Raw genomic sequence first — 15540 nt, 5'->3', positions numbered from 1 at the left:
GTTCTGTTAGACTGAAAGATGTAGATAGTAATGCTTTTGTAGTGATAGCTTAAATAGACAGAAATATGTAGGTAGCAAAGCTTTGGTAGTTCTGTTAGACTGAAAGATGTAGATAGTAATGCTTTTGTAGTGATAGCTTAAATAGACAGAAATATGTAGGTAGCAAAGCTTTGGTAGTTCTGTTAGACTGAAAGATGTAGACAGTAATGCTTTTGAGTGATAGCTTAAATAGACAGAAATATGTGGGTAGCAAAGCTTTGGTAGTTCTGTTAGACTGAAAGATGTAGATAGTAATGCTTTTGTAGTGATAGATCAAATAGACAGAAATATGTAGGTAGCAAAGCTTTGGTAATTCTGTTAGACTGAAAGATGTAGACAGTAAATTAATGCTTTTATAAAGGTAGTTCTGCTAGACTGAAAGATGTAGATAGCAATGTTTCAAAAGAGATAGATCTGTTAGACTGAAAAATGTAGATAGTGGTACATCTTTCAGTCTAGCAGAGCTACCTCTAACAAAACATTACTATCTACATCTTTCAGTCTAGCAGTGCTACCTCTAACAAAACATTACTATCTACATCTTTCAGTCTAGCAGAGCTACCTCTAACAAAACATTACTATCTACCTGACCAAACTCCACCAGCTAGCTCTACAGAATGCACCAATTCTACCGAGCCATGCTCTTGGTGCTCTGTCTGCTCAAGGTAATGTTATCTCAAATTAAATTAGATATTTCGTGTAAGTGAATTCATAAGTTAAAAAATCAAATGAGACCAAAACATTTCTAAAAACATATGTCAGTCTAGCAGAGCTACCTCTAACAAAACATTACTATATACATCTTTCAGTCTAGCAGAGCTACCTCTAACAAAACATTACTATCTATATCTTTCAGTCTAGCAGAGCTACCTCTAACAAAACATTACTATCTACATCTTTCAGTCTAGCAGAGCTACCTCTAACAAAACATTACTATATACATCTTTCTGAAGTCAGATAAACAAGTATTGTTATTAAAAATAAACTGGCTATACATATATAATCCATTTCTTTAAATGTCATTAGTAGTAGATAATAAAGTTGATTTGGTTTTTTAAAAGTATACTTTAAGTTTATATCAAAATTTGCAAGTAACAGTCTGCTATTCATTATTCTAGATAACTGCCAAAATATTACTACATTTCAGAAACTTACCAATTTTTTTTTCAATAGCTGTTCAGGACAAAGGGATTTTCAGTTTTAAATTGAATGGAAATGATCTGAGATGCCGTGACTTATTTATTTATCAACAATAACTTCGTAATGTAGAATAAAAAATAGAGTATAAGTTCAAATGCTAACAAAGTTAAATTAAATTTTCATCTTGGAGAAATATGATGAAGCTTTATTTTTAATTTACTCATTAGCCACTATATGGCAGCACTATGCATTTTAATAATTGTGTTTCTAAATACTACAATTAAAAAAAAGACTTTCAGTGGATATAGTCTTTTAATTAGATAAAAGGGATAGATAAAAAATTGAAATAAGTTAATGTCTGCTACTGAATTGTCCCATCTTTAAACTGAAAGAATACATCTTGCTACTATAAAAAAGTATCAGGAGAATATTTAGTGATCTCTTACTTTTACTATTTAAACATGGGATCTATATTTCAAAAGGATTAAAATCTGCAAACTTATAAATTCTACATTCTGCTAACTTGTCCTCTAGCTTGGCTAAGCTCTTCTTCTGTGATTATATATATAATTCAATCAAGAATCTGCCTCTTAAAATTAAATTGTAGACAGCATCCAAAACTGCTATATGAGATCATATGTTTCATGACAGAATTACGAACCTACTGTTTAGGGCTATATTGTGTAGGAGAATTTAGAACCTACTATTTAGAGTTATGTTGCGTGATAGAATTAAGAACTTGTTATCTGGAATTTTGTTTTATGATAAAATGAAAAACCTAGTAGCTAGGTGAGACCATGTGTCATGACAGAATTAGGAACCTGTTATCTGAGACCGTGTTACATTGCAGAATTAAGAACCTACTGTCTGGGACTATGTTGCATGAAAGAATTAAGAACCTATTATCTGGGATCATGTTGCATAAGAGAACTAAAGATCTAATAATTATGTGGGGCACTATTGCATGACAGAATTAAGAATGAAATACTTGGGGCCATGTTCCATGACATAATTAAGAACCTACTATTTTGGGCTGTATTTCATGACAGAATTTAAAACGAAATATTTGGGGCCACATTTCATGCCATAATTAAGAACCTGCTATCTCAGACTGTGTTTCATGACAGAATTAAGAACCTACAATCTTGAAATTTGGCCCCAAATAGTTCATTCTTGATTCTGTCATGAAACACAGCCCCAGATAGTAGGTTCTTAATTATGGCATGAAATTTGGCCCCAAATAGTTCATTCTTAATTCTGTCATGAAATACAGCCCCAGATAGTAGGTTCTCAATTATATCATGAAATGTTGTCCCTGCCATAATTAAGAACCTACTATCTGGGACTGTGTTTCATGACAGAATTAAGAACCTACAATCTGGGACCACGTTGCATGGTAGATCAAAGATTATCAGTAAGAGATTATGGTAGGCCACAAAACAAGAACCTCTGTATGAAAGACTGAAGAAAACATTTCTTGGAACCATATTACATGACAAATGAGAAAACTCTATTCAAAAACCTAAGTGTTAAATGGCAGATTTAAACATATTCTAAGATCATGCTTTTGGGGTCCTGTCAAATAACATATTCAAGAAGCTGTTTCTAATGATCATGCTAAATGGCATAATCAAGGTGCTAACTTCTGATACCAATATGTCATTTGGCAGAATTGATAATGTTAGACTAAGTAATGCAGCAGAATTAAAACCTTTATTACATATTATGTAAGATACATTGAAGAATGAGGACATATTTCAAAGAACTATAATTAAATACAGTTGAAAGATCTGTGCCAGGGGTAGCCCATGGCATGCAAGATACATTATTTGTTTTCTGAGACTATGTACCATAGTAGAACCAAATGTCTGGCTTCCAAGATATTTTTATGACATTTATTCACGAAAATATGAATAATCAATTGTAATTTACCTTTAGGATAATTTTCTTGGTTTGAAAGTTAAAAGAACTGAGTAAAGGAATGTCAACAGGCAATTATGGTGCTTTTTTTTTCTGGTTTATAAAACAGAAAATCACACTAAATACGCAATTACAGAATAACTTAATGCACCAGAAAATATTAAATGGATGTAGGCCATTAAATTTAAAGCAAATTTGGTAGGAACTAGAAAAAAAGAAGAAATGGAAGCTACTCCAGTTCCCTTAAGACATGAACTATATTAAGAGAATGCAAAATTATGTATCCCTTAGAGACCAGCCTACATAATAACTGTCATCAGTAGACTGATAAATCATGGTGCTCATTTAAAAAGTTAAAATACACATGTTTATTCATTGCTTAAACAACTGACAAGTATATTTGGTTGTTCAAATCTGTATAATAGGCTACCTGATGTGCTCACAGCAGGGATCAAACCTAAACTTTGGCATCATAGAACTTCAAGCTTACTACTGGGCCACCACAGTGAGGCTTAACAAATCTAAAGTGGCATACACTGCTCATCTTTACATTAGGAATGAGATTTAACACCTAGTCTGTGAGTCAATGAGAATAAATTCAAGGAATTGGGTGGGCTACAGAGGGTGTCATGGTTTCTGGTATTCAAGCTAAAACAAATATGAAAGTACTCTGATAAAGAGCTTGATCTATCAACTTCAAGAAACCACATATTACTGCCAAAAGAACTCACGTCTCAACTGTATAGTTTAGGGGTTAGCCAGACTGTGTTATTCTTGCACAAAATAATAGAAGTGTTTATGTTCAAACAGGTAGCGATTTGTTGAGCCTTCCTTGGCCATCGCTATTGACAAAACTTTTTGAAATCGCTGATAAAACGGCTTTATAGAATTCGGGAACCAGAACTTGTAATGCTCAACACGTGCAGCCACTACTGGGTTTTGTGTGGGATTTCGGGTTGAGGTATGGATTTTACGTCCTCGTAGCCATGGGCTTTTTTATTCAATTCACAATTTCACACTACTTTGCCTCCCCCCGGAAAAATTTCTGCGGAGGCCAATACTCATAGTCTGAAAGCTAGTGTGAATTCGGCTACGCTGGTGGGCACTTCAGAATACAGATCTCTAAAGGAGCTCAAGTCTCTTATCAAAACGATAAAAAGAAAAATATGAGTAACGGAAAACGTTGTTTAGGAATCAAGCCACCAAATATGTCTCCCTGATCAGGATACACCACATAATGTTAATTTACTAAAATAAGGATCCTAACTAAATACTGGCCATACTTAGATCTAAAAATCGGACAGATAACCCGACACAAGTTTAAAAATAAAGCACTAAAATGGAATTGGCATGATAAAGAATAAAACTTTTAGTTAGTTAAAATTATAAATAAACAAATATTTGTATTATAAATCGCTTCTAGTACCACAGTACACCTTCAAAATTACCAATAAATAATAAAAAATATATTTTTTAAAAAGGAAAATAGTATTAGAAATAAAACGCATACCATCTCCCATTTGTAATAACAATTCAAAGAAATGTATTTTTTGTTAATGAAATAATGTTTTTGAACAACCGGCGTTTCAAAAACCGAGGCAAGATAAAATAAAATTATGATCTGTCGCAGATTTGAATATCCTGATCGATCTGATACACATAAGTGATCATTTAAAGCGAGAAAAAATAATCAATGTAAAAACAAATATATTGTAAATGACGTAGTTTATAAACAATATGTACCTGCTTTGGACTTGTAAACTTAGATTTTATCTAAACAAAGATTTGGCGCTGAGTAAACTTTAAAAAAAAAGAAAAGAAGATCGGATGAAACTATTTTCGCCAATAGCGATTTAAATATGTATATAAATACATAATACCGAATCACTTTAAAGGAAAAAAAAACAAGGTGGAATCCTCAATAGCCGCGGCACTAGAAATTTTTTTAGGCAGGATTAGAGTAAATTAATCTACCTGACTTTGTTTCCTTTCCATTAACTATATTTTTGTGGGCCAGCAATACCAAGCGTGGCGTGCGCTATACCCGATACGACTTTATTACTCATCAGGATCTCTAAGAGCCTACCCTCAAATTGAAATTATTTTAGGCAGGATTAGTATATGAGACCTTGGGCGTGGTCAAATACATCAGTCCAAAAGGTTTGACCACCTGAGCCCAAAAACTGTAATTAGATCTCAAAGTGATAAAAAGATGATGGAGCTATGAGCTAAAAGTTTGTACTTGAAAAACTCATAACCATTCTATGAGCCGCTATGCCGCGGCTAAAATTTGAAGTCTGACATCCAACAGCTTTAATGTGTATTGATAATTTGTTGTTTTTAACCCCTATTTTACCAGCTGAACTTGACAGCTTAATGCTTGTTTTCACTTTCAGAGTTAGGCAACACTGATTCATAATTGTTTAGTCGTTACACATTCTTAAAATACAACAACAAGAAAAAAACAACAACAGAACACTATAAGGACTTTAAATGATGCAAAATAAATAAATGTCTAACATAAAATGCGGAACCCAAACACAAGCACCGTTATGTTAATCTCGCTAAAACGATCTTGTTTTCCGCCTAACCCAGGCTGCATTCTGCCCGTCAATCGTGGCATACCTTGGAACTCTAGTTAGTTTACATGGCTGTGGGTTTTGTTTTTGGTCTAAGTATAAAAAATGTCATTATTTAATGCCGAGTTGACGGAGAACAACAATATCATAAGCTACAAAACTTCTAACTGCAAGTCTGCCTTTCGTAATTTTAAACTGAGTTATTTTTGTTTATTTGCTACCATCTCCTGTATATATAATTCTAATATTGGACGCTTCTTGTCCAAGTTGATGACCTTTCTCGACTCTAATCTTTTAAACAGATAACTACAAATTAGCGGACTGCTGCGCATGTCAGCATTGTCTTAACATTTTGCAGGTGAAAAAAAAAAAACTGCTAAAAAGTAGTTTCGCATTTACATGTGTATCAAAACATGTCACAAATTTTAAAGTGTTCCTTTTTGAATCAATATTTCGATTGCACAAAAATAACTATTAGAATTTTACAAAATAATGTTTTCCTGTTAATCACGAATGGGAAAAAATAATGTATATATATATATTGTCACAACCCCAATGTCACTTAAGTGCTTTTGGCCGTAAGTCTGAAGATTTATAACGTTAAAAAAAAACACGTTTTGATATACGTTCTGGGCACAGGTTTATTATACATTGTTTTAGTTTAATAACTACGTAAAACTAGTAAAAAATTACAAGTAGTATTTCCTTTAAAACAGAACTTTTATTTTGCCCACAAAAAGCTCTGAGACAGAAACATTACTTCAAAGTATTGCATAAAAAGGCCTGAGATAGAAACATTACTTCAAAGTATTTGTACAAAAAGCCATACATGAGGGTTACAGAAAATATTTCCAACTAAATACATTCATTCTGTATGCAATGGATTTAATGTCATTTGTCCCAAGGACATCTTTTCCACCCCATCCTGCTCTAAGTTATTCTTTTGGCTCACTTAATTGATGTCATATTTCATATGTTTTCTCCCACATGGATGTATTTCTTCCAAGATGATGCTTTACAGGCTGTTATTTTATTTGGTAATATGCCTATAATAGTTCAGCTTCCTAAAATAGCCTTTTTGCAGTGCTTATTTCCACTGATATTGATTTATTACTTCTCCATAGAATATACATAATTCTTCTAAACCATTAAAGTGCAAAGACCTAAATCCTTTGTTCATCTTTCTTCTTCATTGTTCAAAACTCACACCCATATAAAGCAGCCAAGTAAACAATAAAGTATTGCACCCAAATCTTCAGAATGAATGGTAGCTTCATGACCTTATCAAGTCATCTTTCTTCTTCATTGTTCAAAACTCACACCGATATAAAGCAGCCAAGTAAACAATAAAGTATGCACCCAAATCTTCAGAATGAATGGTAGCTTCATGACCTTATCAAGTCATCTTTCTTCTTCATTGTTCAAAACTCACACCCATATAAAGCAGCCAAGTAAACAATAAAGTATTGCACCCAAATCTTCAGAATGAATGGTAGCTTCATGACCTTATCAAGTCATCTTTCTTCTTCATTGTTCAAAACTTACACCCATATAAATCTTTAGAAACTAGTTCCTGCATTCCTCAGCCTTTTCCTTATTTCTGGACCATAGTTTTTGTTTGTGTTTATAATTTATCCCAGAAATTAGAAGATTCCACTTTATTAATGGCTTTTCCTTCCTTAGTCAGGTACTTTATCTATTCTCCAGCTATCTTTGTACTAATAATTTGCTACTTTTTCTGCTCTGGTCCTTAACATTTATCAACATTTGATCAACTACCTCTGTGTTGTTTGCAAGAACATTGGTTCATCTGCTTATCTCAAGCTTTTCGGCTAAGTACTCTGAATCCTTTCTGGTTTGTCTTTTAGTGCTTCTCTTTTAATTTGTTCACCATATACATTGTACAAATTAGGTGACATCATATGTCCTATTTAACATCCATCAGGACATTAAACCATTTTGTATTATCAGGTTCTAATTTGACTGCTGCTTGTTGATTTTTATACAGATTTCATATGAGCTTGATCAAATGAGTTTAGAAACACATTAAATGTGATACTTCCCATAGTGAATTGAACTAAATACAACCTTTGATAAATTAGTCACAAGAATGTACTAAATTGAATAAAATTAAATCACCTTAAAATTTGAAAGAGATGTACTATTTAAACAAAAATTCATTAACTTGTAAGGTATAGAAGACACACTATTGAATCCAATTTTACACCAAGATAAGATGCATAAACACACACATCTAAAGAGAAAATAACAACAACAAATTTAAATTAGGAAAAAAAACAACTGAATTTAACAAAAAATGTTGAATTACCGGTAAGCATATACTAACATCAGGGTGTGGTATAGCATACTGTCCTTGAACAGTGTAAGCTTGACCACCTGCAAAAATGACTGGTGGCATTGTTGGCTTTGGACGGTAAGGTATGGTAGCTCCCTTTGGGGAAGACTGTGAAAAGGTGAAGAAGTTTGATTGAAATAATGAAAGAAAAAATATTAAAAAAATTATCTATTCATTTTTTATTATTGTAAGATGTAAGTTAATTTTTATGGAATTCTAAGAATGAGCCCATCTTCCACTGTATTTAATCTGTTTACAGTTTAACACAAAACTAATAAAAATAGCATGTTACTTATGCACACACACACACAGTTGTTGAAAGACTAGTAGCTCTGATACATCAAGTTATTCAGAAATGCATGTTCAGTAAGCCCATATTAATATTTATTTATAAACTGCAATATTTATACACCAAAAAAACTTTAAACTTCTTACCTGATACAGCTATACTTTTGTGTGATTAAAATAAAAGGGCTGTACAAATTATACATTCAGCGTTAATATATGAACTGACAGAAACACAGTATGGTAAAGATGTGTAAAAAATAAAAGATAATGCATACACCAGATGATAGTACTGTTGTATATGTTTAAACTTGCAATTTTACAGGAAGCATTAAAATGCAAGTTACTACATCAGCCGTGTAGTTGGAGTTAACCAAGAAAAGAGGTCTTTTCACAGACTTAACCAACACTATTACTGTGACAGTAATATATGACAGTGCATATAGATTTACTTGAACCTCATCTTGTTTTGTAGGGTTTACATTTCTCGTGTTTTTATCTATTATGTTATGAAAACAAGTGACTAATTTTTAGAATGGCTGATCTTTTCTACTAAGTGGACTGTCAAAGATCACAATCAGCAACATTCAAGCTATGGGCCTGTACGTGAAAAATTAGACCGGAGTTGAACACATAGAAGGTTTTATCTCAATTCCAATAACGAAAAGTAACTCAGATACTACATGCTACTGAGCATGATTTTTAAACTGAAAGAAAAGTTTGTAGAAGTTCTATTTCTTCATATCAACTAATGCAGCATAAGATACATATTATTGATATCAGAATCAAAATATACATTTGTAGATGCAATGAAAATTTGAAGATGGTCAAAAGAAGTGTATGTTGTTTTGTTATAAAAGTTTGTAAAAATGTTCTGGATACATTATTAACAAGTTGTTAAAACTATTGGTAAAGAAACAGATATTTTTTTTTGTTTATTAAATGTCAAAAAGTTAAGAGAAAATTAAATTAAACCAAGAAAACATCTCAATGTCAAGATTGTTTCATGTAATTAAAAAACTGCTCTTTTCATTAATAATCTAATTAGCAAACTTAGAAAACGTTTTACTAGGTCTTTTCTGTTTTAGGAAACATTCAGGAAAAGAGGGGGGAAATTACAGATCACACCATTAAACTTTTATTTCATTCACTATTCAGAATCCAACACTGATGCAAACAGAAGGTTATTAATGGTTAAACAACTGTACTATAACTTGAGCTGTTTATAAACAGCAATACTACAAGTAATGAAATTCCAAAAATTCCAACTTTTATGAATGAGAGTATGAAACTCATATTTCTTGTATTTCTGTGGCTTATTAAGAAATTTATGAACAATGTTAATGTACAGATTAATTCTATATCCAAAACTGAAAATGTATTTTATGAAGCAGTCGGTACATCTGTCTTAACAATGATCTGCTGCTAACACACTTATTGACAATGTAACTCATCTTTTTTTTTGCAACTTCTGTAATCACAATTTATATTAGGATAGGAATTAAATGTATTTTAATGAATGAATCAGTAGCCTAATATGAAGATTTCATGACAGGCATATCCTTTCTTTTTTAACTAATAGCAAGCATTAAAGGCACTTTGTAGTTTCAGTCTTTCTTGTAGTCATCACAGGTTTATTCCATAGACAAATGTAAACTACTTTTCCAATGAATCAGTCTAGTTGAACAGAGCTTTTCTAATTTATGTATTTCTTAGTGCTAGAGCCCTCTGGTGATAAATTGAGCAAATATCTTATTCATGACACCATGTATGAGCAGGTAGAAAGATATAGTGTGTGCTTAAATATTAACAACTTACTCTACATATCCTGGTACACCTACATGTATATTAGCAAGATACTTAATACATATACCTGCAATATAATAATTTTGGATTTTAAAACCTACAACATATAGTAACTTTTATCTATGAATATCTAGCTGCTAGAAAGTGACGATGCAATATCAAATATACTGTCAACTAATCATTAAACATTACTATGAATCAGTACATTGGTTTGGTAAACTGATAAGTGATTAGTGGGATACCCAAACACATGTATATATCAATGTAACTTTGTAGTGTTTTAAACTTTTTTGTCAAATTTTAAATCTTTCAAGCCTAGACTAGAACCACAACCATAATTAAGCCATTCTAGCAACTTAGTCATCAATAAAACTAATTAACACATTACATTATTTGAAATGTTACATGTTAGCTGTAATAGCACATCACAGAAGTAACAATATCACAAAACTTTTTTCTCTAAATCTATGATACATACAACATTCATGTGTATAAGGACAACACTGTAAGGTACAACTTAATTAAGATTCCTTAAACTGAGGCTTCATCTATTTCACCTCTTCAAAATTTTGGTTACAGTCTGCATCATCCCACAAGTGTAAGCAGTAATTGGATCAAATGGTGTTGCCTTAATGCAGGACTGACATCTGGGTTCACAAAAAATAGAGATATATCAAATTCACACTATTTGACGTGTCACTCAGTTTTTTTTGTAAAGAATTTTGGCAAACACAGAGACAAGTAATCAGTAGACTGGAACAAAGATGTCAGTTATATTTGGAAATTATCAGAGAGCAAGATCAACTACATGTAGTACAATTTGGAATACTGCTCGAGTTTCAAGGTATTTTTCATAATTGTCTTTGAAGGGCTGATTTACTGAATCTAATTACTACACAGATACATAGATATACATGCAAATTCCTTTATCATCATAGTAACTAGTACTATAGGTACTAACTATGAGTTTATCATGTTACAATTTGTTTGATTGTCAATAGCTTACACAATTTGTACAAATGTTATTTTAAATTTAGCAACTGTCTGAAATAAAACATGTTTGTTGCTTCTTTAAATCAAATGTTATTTGATACCATATTTTTAAATTCTATTAGTACACACTTAGTAACAAATTTGAAAATTTAAAAATGATTGTTACTGAAAGAGATTTATTCTCAATATCTTGATGTTTAAAAAGTTGTTCATTTTAAATTTAAAATCATGTAATATGACATTGAAAGTGCACTTAAAAACAGAATAAATAAGTTTCTCAATGGGTTTGATAAGGTAAATTAATTATCCTATGAAATGATCAAGTAATTTAATATTTTCAATAACATGTTAAGACTCACCTCCATCATGACACAACAGATTTGATAGATACATTTTGTGATTGCCTCAGCTGTACCTGAAACTGTAACTGCTCTTTCTGTAGAATTTGGTAACATCTCACTTGCCACTTGTATGGAAGCTCCTGTAACCTATAACAGCAATATTTATCTGTCATTATATTTAGCAATTATAAACAAATAAAGAGGTTTTAGACAATTTATATTCACTATAACTTTTAATTTAATGACACTGGATGCAACTCAGATTAAACAAGTGAAAAAATTTTATTTTAGGGTATTATGTGGATTTTTATTAAGATGAAATAATGTCTATTTATAATTAACTTAAAATAAGACCCAAAATTCGAGCGCTTTCAAATAGTTGACTATTCTTCTTCTGAAGAAGAATAATCAACTATTCGAAAGTGCTCGAGTTTTGGGTCTTATTTTAAGTTTATTACACTTTATATGTGATCCTTTGTCCTAACTCTATTATCAAGGTTTATTTATAATTGTCAGTCAAATACCTGTAAACCAAAATTAAGTTCAACTACAAATAAATTTTGCTAAGCAAAAATGTTTTATTTACAGCAAACCATTATTTTAGAAATATTTAGTTTATTGTTTACTAACAAAAACATTTCAAAAACCACTTATTTCCAATTATTTTAAAATTATATTGTGTAGATTATTTGTACTTTGTTGATTTAAAAAATTAGTTCAGCACATACTTGCTTCCAAACATATTATATATTACTTGTTCACTATAATCAATTCTTTGTTACTTTCTATCATACTGTTGTGCAAATTAGTTAGTTATTTTCCAGTTAATGCATTAGCTAAAAATAAGTAACTTGTTAGTAGGTTTCTATGTTAACATCAGTTATTTCGATGACTTTTAATGGACTTGCAAGATCAGTGATCATTGTCAGTATCAGAGTTCATAAGTAGTCAAAATTAATCTTCTTATATTGACATTACTATTTAGTTTTACTTGTTATGCTCACAGAAGTTTCTTGACTTTTGATCTTCATATTTCTATTTATCCTAAATGTATTGTTAGACATACATGACTGTTTCATTTAAATTTAATGCCAGTTATGATTTAGTTATAAAGCATGAGTGTTAAATTTAATATTTTTAGAAGTAATAATTTATCACAGGTTGCTTAAGTAACTGTTTATGAACCATTTATTGTGTAGTTCAGTTGTTCTGAATTGACCTCATGTTATTAGAACCTTCTAAGTTTTTTTCATTGCTTTAAGTGAGTATTGTTACATCATAATGTCTTGCAGTTTGAAGAAAGTTCTAGGCTTCAGTCAGGCAATCCATAAATATAGGCAACCAAGTTAATGCAAGTAAGTTAGTGAAAGTAAAAGTGAAGTCAGACTCGGTGATCATGAGTTTAACCTTAAAGTGTGTATAATGGTGACTTTTTAAAGTGTAATAATCGCAGATTGTATTGTAATAACAGAGCAGAGAAGAATAATTTTCAATTGGGTTCTAAAGTAACTGAACCAGCATGTGTGTACTTTTGATGTAAAAAGATAATTATTTAAAGCTTTGGATACAACTGTGGTAACCAATAGTGAAACAAATTTTGATACACATGTTTGACTTGTTTTGAATAGAATATTTTAAAACAGTGGATTGTGTGCTGTCTGTTTATTGTTGAAATTTATCTCCATCATGTTACAGACACCTACTGTAAAGAATCTGGCCCCTTACAAAACCAGACATTTATATTACTTAGATATTTTAATATGTCATGAAGTCTTGTACAAAGATATTTTTCTGTTAAGAGCTATATTCAACATTCACAAGTGGTAAATGATGAGGTAATTCTGGTCTTTTTTTCAGCAATAGATTATTTTTTTCTTCAGAAATAATGCTATAAAAATTCTAAATATCCAAGTAGAATCACGATGTACATGAAATTCTCTTGTTGCTAGAGTGGTCAAAAAACTTATGAATTCCATTTTTTTTACTGTTGAACCCATCTTACCTGAAACTGGTATCAAAAGATTATTATTTTTCTATATAATTAAATGAGTTACTACTTGAGTATTAACTCTGATAATGACTTTTCTTCACTGATCTTGTCATTCCCCATTTGTTAAATCCATTATTAATTTCGTTGTAATTTGAAAATTCCTTTATTAAACACTATTATCATGTAAAACATTACTTTCATATAATTTACCAGTTACCTCTTTCATAATTTATAAACTGGTACTTGTCCATTCTTGATTTCTTGCTAATATTGGGTAATTTTGTAGTGAATGTCATTGATGTAACTGTACAAACCATTTTTAACAAGTTAACAAATTAATTAATTTGCAATGTGTAATTTTCCACATAGATGAAATACAATGTATTAATTACTCTCTTATTAAATTCTTAATTTAATGTTTATATAACTGTTTATTGTTTCTTCAGTGGAAGTAATATTTCCTAGTAGGATTAAGTATTTAATGTAGGTTGATTTAAAAGTTCCAAATGTTCATAAGATTCTTAATATTCCACACATAATGTTTGTTATATAACTTTCATAGACAAATACAGTTACAACAATATTGAAAATACAGATTATAGATCAATATTAATTGTTAAAAGTTTGTATTGTGTAGTGGGCGAAGAGTTAACTAACTTCTCTAATCTCTTTAATCTTTGATCCTCCTTTTCCAATAAGTGAACCACACTGACTGGCTGGAACAATGAGTCGAAGTGTAACTGGAGGCTTGGGAACATTAGTACTTGGGGTATTGTGTAGATCCTGTAAAATGTTAACGCAATGCAGTAAAAATAAATATAACATATATTTTTTCATGCAGTTGGAAGTAACATTTACATCAAACCAACAACTGTAACATCACTAACTTTAAAAGGCTTATTACTTTTGTCACTGTCGAGAACGCTTTCACGCTCCTTTTTTGGTAATGCTCAACAATGAACATAGTCGCTTAGCAACAAAACTATCACCTTAGGCCAACTAATCAACTATGGTGTTTGTGTTGAATGCTCAACATTCGTGTTGATTTGATTTTCCTTATTCTTTATAACTTTGGTGATGTAACAGCAAAATAGTTTAATTATGAACTTTTATGGCGTTGAGTTGTAGCAAAAAGCAAAGTAAAATTTACCAAGTAGTGTTTCAGTTAAGCCTTACTTTACGTTTATGTATTACTATTATGCCTGATGCTTAAATTAGACTACAGATAGGCCTACTATTACTAACGTTATAATCAGTGCTTAAAAAGTTTTAAGTAGTGAATAAATGTTAATTATAAATATTCTTTTGGTACTTTAACACATATATTATCTACTTGGCCTTAAAGCATAGAGAAAAATAAACGTATATTACTAGCAAATATATTTTATCCTTTGTACAGTCGAAAGAACTGAAAATTTGTGTTTCAATATCCGCACTATGTTTTCTAATTCCTGCTATTTAAGTCTCTTTCAGAGTACACACGTACATTTGTTTACGATAATATTTCATTATTCAGCGTAGTTTTTACTAGAAATGTGGTGATTAAAGAATTACTTCGAGACTGATGAAATAAGTGAAGAGTAGGTGCATTCTGGAAGTACAGACAAATTTGTTTTAGTTAAATTCTATAATTTTCGTTAATCATTCAACTATGGTTCCCGTCATCTTTGGCGGGCTTTTATACTAGTTATGGTATACATATATAGCAAACAAAAAAACTACAAGTTTGGTTTGTTATGAATTTCGCGCAAAGCTACACGAGGGCTATCTGCGCTATCTGTCCCCAATTTAGCAGTGTAAGACTAGAGGGAAGCAGCTAGTCATCACCACCCACCGCCAACTCTTGGGCTACTATTTTAGTAACGAATAGTGGAATTGACCGTCACATTATAACGCCCCCACGGCTGAAAGGACGAGCATGTTTGGTGTGACGGGGATTCGAACCCGCGACCCGCAGATTACGAGTCAACCACCTGGCCATGCCCGGCCAAAACTACAAGTACAAAAGATGCGGTAATACAGTTGTCGTGCCCGGCATGGCCAGGTGGATAAGGCGCTCGACTCACAATCTGAGGGTCGCGGGTTTGAATC

The 15540-nt window shown here is 31.5% G+C and overlaps 1 pseudogene; it reads right to left on the bottom strand.

The window, feature by feature from the left end:
- The window catches only part of LOC106474243, a 129385-nt pseudogene that overhangs the window by 17500 nt on the left and 96345 nt on the right, over positions 1 to 15540 (bottom strand).

Source organism: Limulus polyphemus, unplaced genomic scaffold, assembly GCF_000517525.1.
Source record: "Limulus polyphemus unplaced genomic scaffold, Limulus_polyphemus-2.1.2 Scaffold137, whole genome shotgun sequence".
NCBI classification, from domain to species: domain Eukaryota; kingdom Metazoa; phylum Arthropoda; class Merostomata; order Xiphosura; family Limulidae; genus Limulus; species Limulus polyphemus.
This window is presented reverse-complemented; position numbering and strand designations above follow the sequence as displayed.